The sequence below is a fragment of the Canis lupus genome, chromosome 7 (genome assembly GCF_003254725.2).
Source record: "Canis lupus dingo isolate Sandy chromosome 7, ASM325472v2, whole genome shotgun sequence".
In the NCBI taxonomy this organism is placed as follows: Eukaryota; Metazoa; Chordata; class Mammalia; order Carnivora; family Canidae; genus Canis; species Canis lupus.
In genome coordinates, this window is record NC_064249.1 from 27,916,596 (window position 1) to 27,925,814 (window position 9,219).

The 9,219-nt window shown below is 36.5% G+C and overlaps 1 long non-coding RNA gene across 1 annotated transcript; it reads left to right on the forward strand.

Moving 5' to 3' along the window:
• Window positions 1-5: 5 nt before the first annotated feature.
• Window positions 6-3,876, forward strand: LOC112648643 (uncharacterized). The gene is made up of 2 exons (XR_003129184.3): window positions 6-162; window positions 624-3,876. It is a non-coding gene; the product is annotated as an uncharacterized LOC112648643 (long non-coding RNA).
• Window positions 3,877-9,219: the final 5,343 nt, after the last annotated feature.

Consider the following 9,219-nt stretch of genomic DNA (forward strand, 5'->3'; position numbering starts at 1 on the left):
TCTTCCCCGGCCGCGGCCGAACAGCCAATCAGCGCGTCGAGCTCTGGCTGCAAGGACCCCTCTCGCTCGAAGCAGGGCCCGGCCCCCTTCGGGTTGTCTCCAGCAGTGCCGGACGAATTGCGTGAATTAATCTCGGCCACAGACACATTCTTGTCTTCTCACGTGAGTCGGATCTACCTCCCTGGCTCCTGTTCTTGTTGTATTAATAGCTTCACGGGATAAGGGGAGAAGTGGCGATGGGGATGAGGGTGGAGCTAGACAGGCAGGTAGGAAGTGGCTACCAGTCGGTGGCGGCGAGGAGCGGGCCGCCTCTCGGGTCCTGTGGGGCGTCATGGGGGCGGAGCCTCCTGGGGGCTGGGTCTGCAGGGGCCGGTGCAGGTCTGTTTTTGGAACTGCGCTGGGATTTTTCTGCAAATTGGCTTAAGAGGATGTTCACAGTTAGGGTTTTAGTTGTGAAGAAGCATTTCAGAGGGCCGGGGGATGGGGTGGGGGGTACCCTAAAGGGAAGGGAACAGACACGTTAACAGGCTTTGCGTAGCTGGGTCTGCCACGGAGCGAGATTGTAGGTGGTTTCCGTGATGTTTTGTGAACGATTCCCTCAGATCTGGAACTTCTCTCCTAAGGGATGCCTGAATCTCTCTACTGAAAATGAGCCCTCGTCAGCTTTCGTTCAGAGAAGTCCGTGTCCAACAAGGCCGGCGCTGGGGTGCCGACACTAGGCTTTTCTCTCCCCGGAGGCCTGAGTCCATCGTTCTGGTTTGACCTTGAGCACCTGTCTGCGCTTCCTTTTTCTCATTTCCAGCAAGATCTCGAAAGAGTAAGATGCAGAATACATACAGATCAGGACGATTCAAAAGAGACCAGTTACTCTTATTTTTCATGTTTCTCTTCATCATATTGCATTGGAAAAAAAAAAAAAAAAAACACCCCAAAACGTTATTTTGGCTTACACTACAAAATCCCAAGTGTAACTTTTGGTTTTTAGTGTGCCAGTATTTTTTTGTTTGTTTGTTTTAAATTGAAAAAGTAGACTGGAAATAAAATGCCACACCCAGAAGAGTTTGGAATGAGATTTTCAGGTTAAGATTGGAGACCAGAGGTGAAGGATGTTGGGAATTCCTCTTGTAACCTTTGAACTTAAAAGTAATTTCTGAAGTTTTAAGTGTGCACAAATTCTTCATTTTAAATGTGGACTCATTCCCCCCCCCCCTTTTTTTTAAGTGCAATTCAAAAGGATTGGCGAGATAGATCATACAGTTTGGGGACATAGATTAAATGTTTTAAAAATACAAATTTTGGGGCGCCTGGGTGGCTCAGTGGTTGAGCGTCTGCCTTTGGCCCAGGGCATGATCCTGGAGACTTGGGATCGAGTCCTGCGTCAGGCTCCCTGCATGGAGCCTGCTTCTCCCTCTGCCTGTGTCTCTGCCTCTCTCTATCTCTCTCTCTCTGTCTCTCATGAATAGATAAATAAAATCTTAAAAAAAAAAAAAAACAGATTATCAAGCAGGTGGGGATCATTAGTACCAATGGTAATTACTTTGGTTTCCCATTTATAAGCATCAGCCATGTAGTAAAAATGAAGTACCTTGTATACCCCATGTTAAATTTTATACATAAACTTTTTTTTTAAGCTCTGAGTGAACTTCAAGAATTACCAATAATCGTAATAGAAATGGAAATTATGGTATTTTAAAAGGTTTGCATAAGGCCTGAATGAGAACCCAAACGTGAGGTTATAGTAAAAAATAACATCTGTATAAAATTACAATTTCCACTTTGCAAGGTTCTAACTCTTGTTTCTGTTGGCTTTCCCTCATGGTGACTGGTTTCTTCAAATGATGTGTAATGTGTTATTGGGAGCTTAGCTTCAGAGAAGTTTTTGCTTTGTGAAAGTCCCCTGTATCTTGGATTGAGAGACTCTTTGCAGAAACACCTAGTGTATAACAGAATATTTGATGCCTACTAAGCCTTCAAATAAATGTTAAAAGACTTAACTTTCCCAAGTTAAGTATTGAGATGAAACATTTCCATATTTTATGCATTCTGAGATTCCTTTTTACGAATTTCTGTGATGGTGAATAACATTAAACATCCATTTCTTACTGCAATTTGCAGCCATGGACTCATTGGTTAGTAAATAAAAAACTAAAAGTAGGTTGAGAAGCATCAATATGCCATTTTATTTTTTATAAGCCTTAAAATAATATTTTAGCAATATTCTGCAGTTTTCAGTTTAGGGATTTTGCACATCTTCTGTCAGATTTACCCCCAAATGGTTAATAGCATGACCCATTGTAAGTAGCACTTTTATTTGATATTCAATTTTTGTATCTTCTATATAGAAATAAAATTGATTTATGTTTGTTGATCAACAGTGGTAAACACTAGTCATGGCAGCATTTTTTAAAGGTAGATTTCAGTGGATTTTGTACATGAATGATCATGTCTGCAAACCACAATTTTGTTTCTTTCAAATCTGCATACCATTTATTTTCTTGCTTTATTGCATTGGGTAGCTAAAGTCAGTCATGGGTGTTCCATGCCTGCATGACTGTCCAATAAGAACCCTAGACAACAAGGTTTAGATGACTTCCCTAGTTGGTGATACTTTGTATGTGTTGTCATGCATTATTGCTGGGAGAATTAAGTGCAATCCATACAATACACTAAGAAAGGACAACTGGAAATTTATATCTGATTTTTTTCTGGACTCCTCTCTAAGTGCATTTGCCTTTGCTGATTTCTTTTTTAAAGAAGATGTTATTTATTTGAGAGACAGAAAGAGAGAGAGAGAGAGCACAAGCCAGGGGGAAAGGCAGGGTTAGAGGGAGAATCAGGCTCCCTATTGAACAAGAAGCCTAACTCATGGCTTAATCCCAGGACCACGGGATCACATCCTGAACCAAAGTTAGATGCTTAATCGACTGAGCCACTCAGGTGCCCCATTGCTTTTGCTGATTTTAATCTGTATCTGTTTACTATAATAAACTATAATTGTGAGTTTATAACAGCTTTTCTGAGTTCCTTGAATCTTTCTAGTGCTAATTATCAAAACTAAGAGGGGCATGGAGACCCCCAACACCTATTACCCTTTTACTGACTAGGTTTTGTGCTGACATCACTTCTGTAATTCCTGATATTGGTAATTTGTATCTTGTTTCTTTTTCTGATCACTCCCCTTGCAGGTTTACCAACTCTATTTTTCTTAAACAACCAGCTTTTGGTTTTACAGAATTTCTCTTTTTATTAGTTTAATACATTTTTTATTTATTCTATAATCTTTACTATTTTATGCTTGCTTTGGGTTTATTTGCTCTTCTTTTTAAAGTAGAAATTGAAGTTCTTTGTTTAAAATCTTTCTTTTTTTCTAAATAAATGTTCAGTGCTATACATTTTCTTCTACATACTGCATTAGCAGACTCCCATGAATTTTGATATATTATTTTTAGTACTTTCTTTTAATTCAAAATGTCTTTTAGGTTTTTTTTCATCTTTTAGTTACTGATTATTTAAAATTCTGTTGCCTAGTTTTAAATATTTGGAGATTTCTGGAGACCTCTCATTTATTTTTAATTCTGTTGTGATCAGAGAAATAGTTTGTATAATTTGAATGCTTTTATATTTAATGAGATTTGTTTTATGGCCCAGAATGCAGTCTATCTTGGGAAATGTTTTGTGTACAAATAAAATGAATGTGTATTTTACTATTGTTATATGGAGTGTGTTAGATGGAATGTGTATTTTACTATTGTTGGATGGAGTGTTCTGTTAATATCAAGGCAATTTTGGTTGATTGTGATTTTTAAGTCCCCCATATCATTACTGGTTTTTCTACTTATTCAATTGAAAGATGAGGATTAAAGTTCACCACTGTAATTGTGAATTTGTCCATTTCTTTTTGTACTTTTGTCAGTTTTGCTTTATGTGTATTTTTTTTAAGATTTTATTTATTCATTTGAGAGAGATAGAGAGAGAGAGACCCAGAGAGAGCACGAGCAGAGAGGAAAGGCAGAGGGAGAATGAGAAGCAGACTCCCCACTGAGCTGGGAGCCTGACATGGGGCTGGATCCCAGGACCTGTCAAAGGCAGACATTTAGCCATCTGAGCCACCTAGGTGCCCCACTTTATGTGTCTTGAAACCCTGTTATTAGGTGCATAAACATTTAGGATTGTACGCCATGTTGATTATTTGATCCACTTATTATAAAATCTTCCCTTCTTTTGCCTGATAATATTAGTCTGAAATCTTAGTCTGATATTAATATACTACTCTAGTATTCTTTTTTTTAAAAAAATATTTTATTTATTTATTCATGAGAGACACAGAGAGAGGAAGAGAGAGAAGCAAGCATCCTGTGGGGAGCCCAATGTGGGACTTGATTCCAGGACCACGAGATCATGCCCTGAGCTGAAGGCAGATGCTCAACTGCTGAGCTGCCCAGGCATCTCATACTCTAGCATTCTTTGATCAATGTTAGCTTGGTATATCTTTTCCCTTTTCTGTTTTGTTTTTTTTTTAACTTTTAACCTATTTGTACCTTTCTTTTAGGCAGCACATAGTTGCTCTTGCTTTTCTATCTAATCTGACAATTTCTTCCTTTTAATTGATGTGTTGATACCATTTACATTTAATGTAATTATTATGTTTAGGTCTTAAACCTCTAAGCTAAACCTTAAAACAAAACATTACAGTCTTTGCTCTCTTTTTATCTCCTATATTATACCCTTTCTGTATCATCTTTTGTATTCCTTTTTTTTAAGATTCCATTCATTTCCTTTGATAACTTATTATCTATAACTCTGTTTTATTATTTTAATGGTTAGTTTGACATTCAGGTAATATAACATTTAACATATAGTATAAGAAAATTACAAATATATATTTTTACTTCTTCACTCTTGGCCTTTATGTTATTGTTTTTGTACGTTTTACTTATATGTGTTACAAACTTCACAATTATTTTTGTTGAAATAGTTATCTTTTTCAAAGATACAAATATTTACTCATATAGGTATAGTTTCTTGTACTCTTTAGTCCTTGGTGCAGATCCATATATCCATCAGGTATAATTTTCTTTCTGCTTGATTGAAAAAGTCTTTATTTTGCCTTTTATTTTTGAAAGATATTTTACTGAGTATAAAATTCTAGCTTGACTTTTTTTTCTTTTAATACTTTATAGATGCTGCTCAGTGTCTTCTAGCTTCTTTCCCTTATGATGAGAAATCTATTATTATCTCTTCATACATAATTTATCTTTTTATCTGTCTGCCTGTATGATTTGTACTTTATCATGTTTTTGAGCAGTTTGAGTACAGTTCCATGGTGGACTTTTCTTCATATTTCTTGAGCTTAAGGTTATATGAGATTCTTGAAGTGTAGATTTATGGCTTTCATCAAATTAGAAATTTTTCTGGCCATGATTTCTTCAAATATATTTTTCATCTTCCCCACTCTTTGGGTGCCTCCAGTACATGTTGGTTGACCGTTTGATGTTTTCCTATAGTTCACTGATGCTCTTTTCAAATTTTAATATTTTTTTTTGCTTCCTTTTGTATAATTTCTACTGCTATGTCTTCAAGTTCACTATTATTTTCTTCTCTAAATCTAATTCCTACAAATCCCATCTAGTGTGTCTTTTTCATTATAGAATTTGTAGCTTTCATCTATAGATGTTCAACGTGGGTCTTTTTTCTTAGATCTTTAATGTCTGTCCATACATTTTGAACATGTGGAATATAATAATGTCATTATTAATTATAATTAATATCATTCATCGGTGATTCTAAAAGCTGTGTTAGTTCTAAGTCAGTTTCAGTTGATTAATTTTTCCCTATTTTGACTCATATTTTTCTGCTGCTTTGCATACCTGGTAATCTTTGATTTAATTCACATTGTGAATTTTACCTTGTTGTGCATTTTGCTTGCTATTTTTGTTTTCCTATAAATATTTTTGAGCTTTGATCTGAGATGCAGTTGCTACTTGGAAATAGTTTTATCTTTTTGAGAACTGTTTTTTTTTTTAATATTTGTTTACTAGAGAGAGACAGAGCAGGTGGGGAAAGGAGCAGGGAGAGAGGGAGAATCTCAAGCAGACTCCACACTGAATGCAGAGCCTGACACAGGGCTCAATCCCACAACCCTGAGATCATGACCTGAGTCTAAATTAAGAAGTGGACACTTAACCCACAGAGCCACCCAGGTCCCCCTTTGAAAAAAAATTTTTTTAATTTTTATTTATTTATGATAGTCACAGAGAGAGAGAGGCAGAGACACAGGGAGAGGGAGAAGCAGGCTCCATGCACCGGGAGCCCGACGTGGGATTCGATCCCGGGTCTCCAGGATCACACCCTAGGCCAAAGACAGGTGCTAAACTGCTGCGCCACCCAGGGATCCCTGAAAATTGTTTTTTAAATGTGTTAGATATGACCAGAGAAATGCTTAGTCAAGATTAATTACTTCCTACTACTGAGGTAAGAATCTTCTGAATACTCTACTAAATATTCTGTGAATTGTGAGTCTGACTGCTGGCAATAGCCACTATTCCTGGTCTATGTGAGTACCGTGTACTATACTTTCTGGTGCTTTTATGTAGTTCTTTCCCTGGCCTCACATAGTTTCCTAACATGGCATGTGCTTATCACTACTCTACTGAATGCTTGAAGGGATACTCTGATGATCCCATGGGTTTTGTTTTTGTTTTTGGGGGGACTATTTTTTGCCTTTTTATTTTTTTTCAACTCTCTCCTTTCTCGTTGTCTTGCAATTTCTAACTCCCTTATTCTTCTTGTACTCTGAACTCAATCTCCTCAACTTAGGGTGTCCTGCCAGCTTTGCCTGGATCCTCCCCTCAACTCCCTTCTATAGTGTGTCCTAGAAATTCTCTCAAGGCAGTAAATTCAACATTCAGGCTTGCTTCAGTTGTTTCCCATGTCTCAGGGACTATCTGTCATTGCCTGATATACTGTGTCTTGAAAATCATTATTTCATATTTTATTTCATACTCTATTTGTTTTTGGTAGCTTTAGGAGGGAGCATAAAATCAGTCTCTGTTACTCTTGGCCAAAAGGGCAAGTCCCAGCACGTTTTAAGTGCTTTACATATACAAACTAATTAAACCTTTCAATAATCTTATGGAATAATTTCAGCTATTATTTCCATTTTGTACATGAGGAAACTGAGGCATCAAGAAATTAAATTAGTTGCCTAAACTTGCGTAGCTTGTTATTAGTAGAGCTAAAGCTTCAAAATCAGGGAGTATGGCTCCAAAACCTATGATCTTAACTGCCCTGCCATTTGATTTGATAGCCTTCCTCAGTTTACAAAGAACTGTGCCAAACATTTCATTAAATTCTTATGTAACTCATATAAGCAGAATGTGAATGACTGAGTTCTTAATCCCACACTCACATGTTATTTGCATTTTCAAAGAAGTATGCTTATTTATTCAGCAGAATCTTTAGTCAGCTAAATATTCAAAGAGAAATGAGAAATATTTCTGAAGTGTAGCAGAAACTTTTTTTTTTTTTTTTTAATCACTAGCTCTTCCAATTTCACTCTACCTTGGATTTTCTGGTTTGGTTTTCCAAGTTGGTCTTGATTTTTGCCAACTTCTCTTACCCCATGCTTTATATTGTTACAGATGACCTAAAAGTTTCCCTTTTTTTAATACTTTGTACCTATGATATCAGGTACTAGGAAAGATGGTGGTTATTCATATGCTAGAGTTTTTTAAAAATGAAGTGCTACACTTTGATATTGGCTATAGCAACATTTTTCTAGATATGTCTCCTGAGGCAAGGAAAATAAAAACAAAAATAAACTATTGGAACAACATCAAAATAAAAAGCTTCTGCATAGCAAAGGAATAATGAACAAAACTAAAAGGCAACCTACTGGATGGGAGAAGATGTTTGCAAATGACATGTTTAATAAAGGGTTAGTATCCAAAATATATAAAGAACTGATACAACTCAATACCCCCCAAATAAAATAATCCAACTTAAAATAGGGAGAAGATATGAACAAATATTTTCCAAAGAAAACATCAAGATGGCCAATGGACACATAAAAAGGTGCTCAACATCACCTATCATCAGGAAATGCAAATCAAAAGTACAATGAGATCACCTCACACCTAACAGAATGGCTAAAATAAAAAACACAAGAAACAAGTGTTGGTGAGGATGTGGAGGAAAAGAAACTGTCATGCACTGTTGGTGGGAATCTAAGCTGGGGTAGCCACTGTGAAAAAGAGTATGAAAATTCCTCACAAAGTTAAAAATAGAACTATCCTACAACCCAGTAATCACACAGCTGGGTATTTACCACCACTCCCCACACCACCAAATACAAAAATATTAATGCGGAGGGATACATGCACCCGTGTGTGTGTGTGTGTGTGTGTGTGTGTGTGTGTGTGTGAAATCTTGCCATTTTCAACAACATGGATGGAGCTAGAGAGTATAGTGCTAAGCAAAATAAGTCAGTCAGAGAAAGACGAATAGACGAATATCATATGATTTCACTCGTGGAATTTAAGAAACAAGACAAATGAACAAATGATAAAAAGAAAGAGACAAACCAAGAAAAAACACTCTTAAATATAGAGAACAAATTGATGGTTATCAGAGGGGAAGTAGGTAGGGGTATGAGTGAAATAGGTGATGGGGATTAAGATTATACTTATGATGAGCACTCTATAATGTATAGAATTATTGAATTACTATACGGTACACCTGTAACTAATATAACGCTGTATGTTACCTATACTAGAATTAAAATTAAAACTTAATTAAAATGAAGTGATATAAGTAATTTAACAGCTTGCATTTTCCTTTGGGAAGCATTCAGAGCTGTTTGATCAGCTTTCAGATTCCAATTTATTACTTTATATATATCAGAATATTTTACTATCTCCAAGTACATACCCATTAGGCAGTTAGGAGAGGTATGTGGGAAAGTATTTTCGATTACAACTAAATAACAAGTAACTAGAACAGTGCCTGAGGTGGCAGCCCAATATTGTTGAATAAATGAATGATTGAATGGATGAATCAAGGTATGCAGGTGGCCAGTTGGAAGAACCATTGGAAACCAGACAGAGTAAAAGCATGCTACAGACAGCATATTCACTATGAAATGAATACCTAGCACACAGGCAAACGAGTCTTGAGTACATGATGTTCTGATTTTAGGATGTCTTTTCAACTTATACTTGA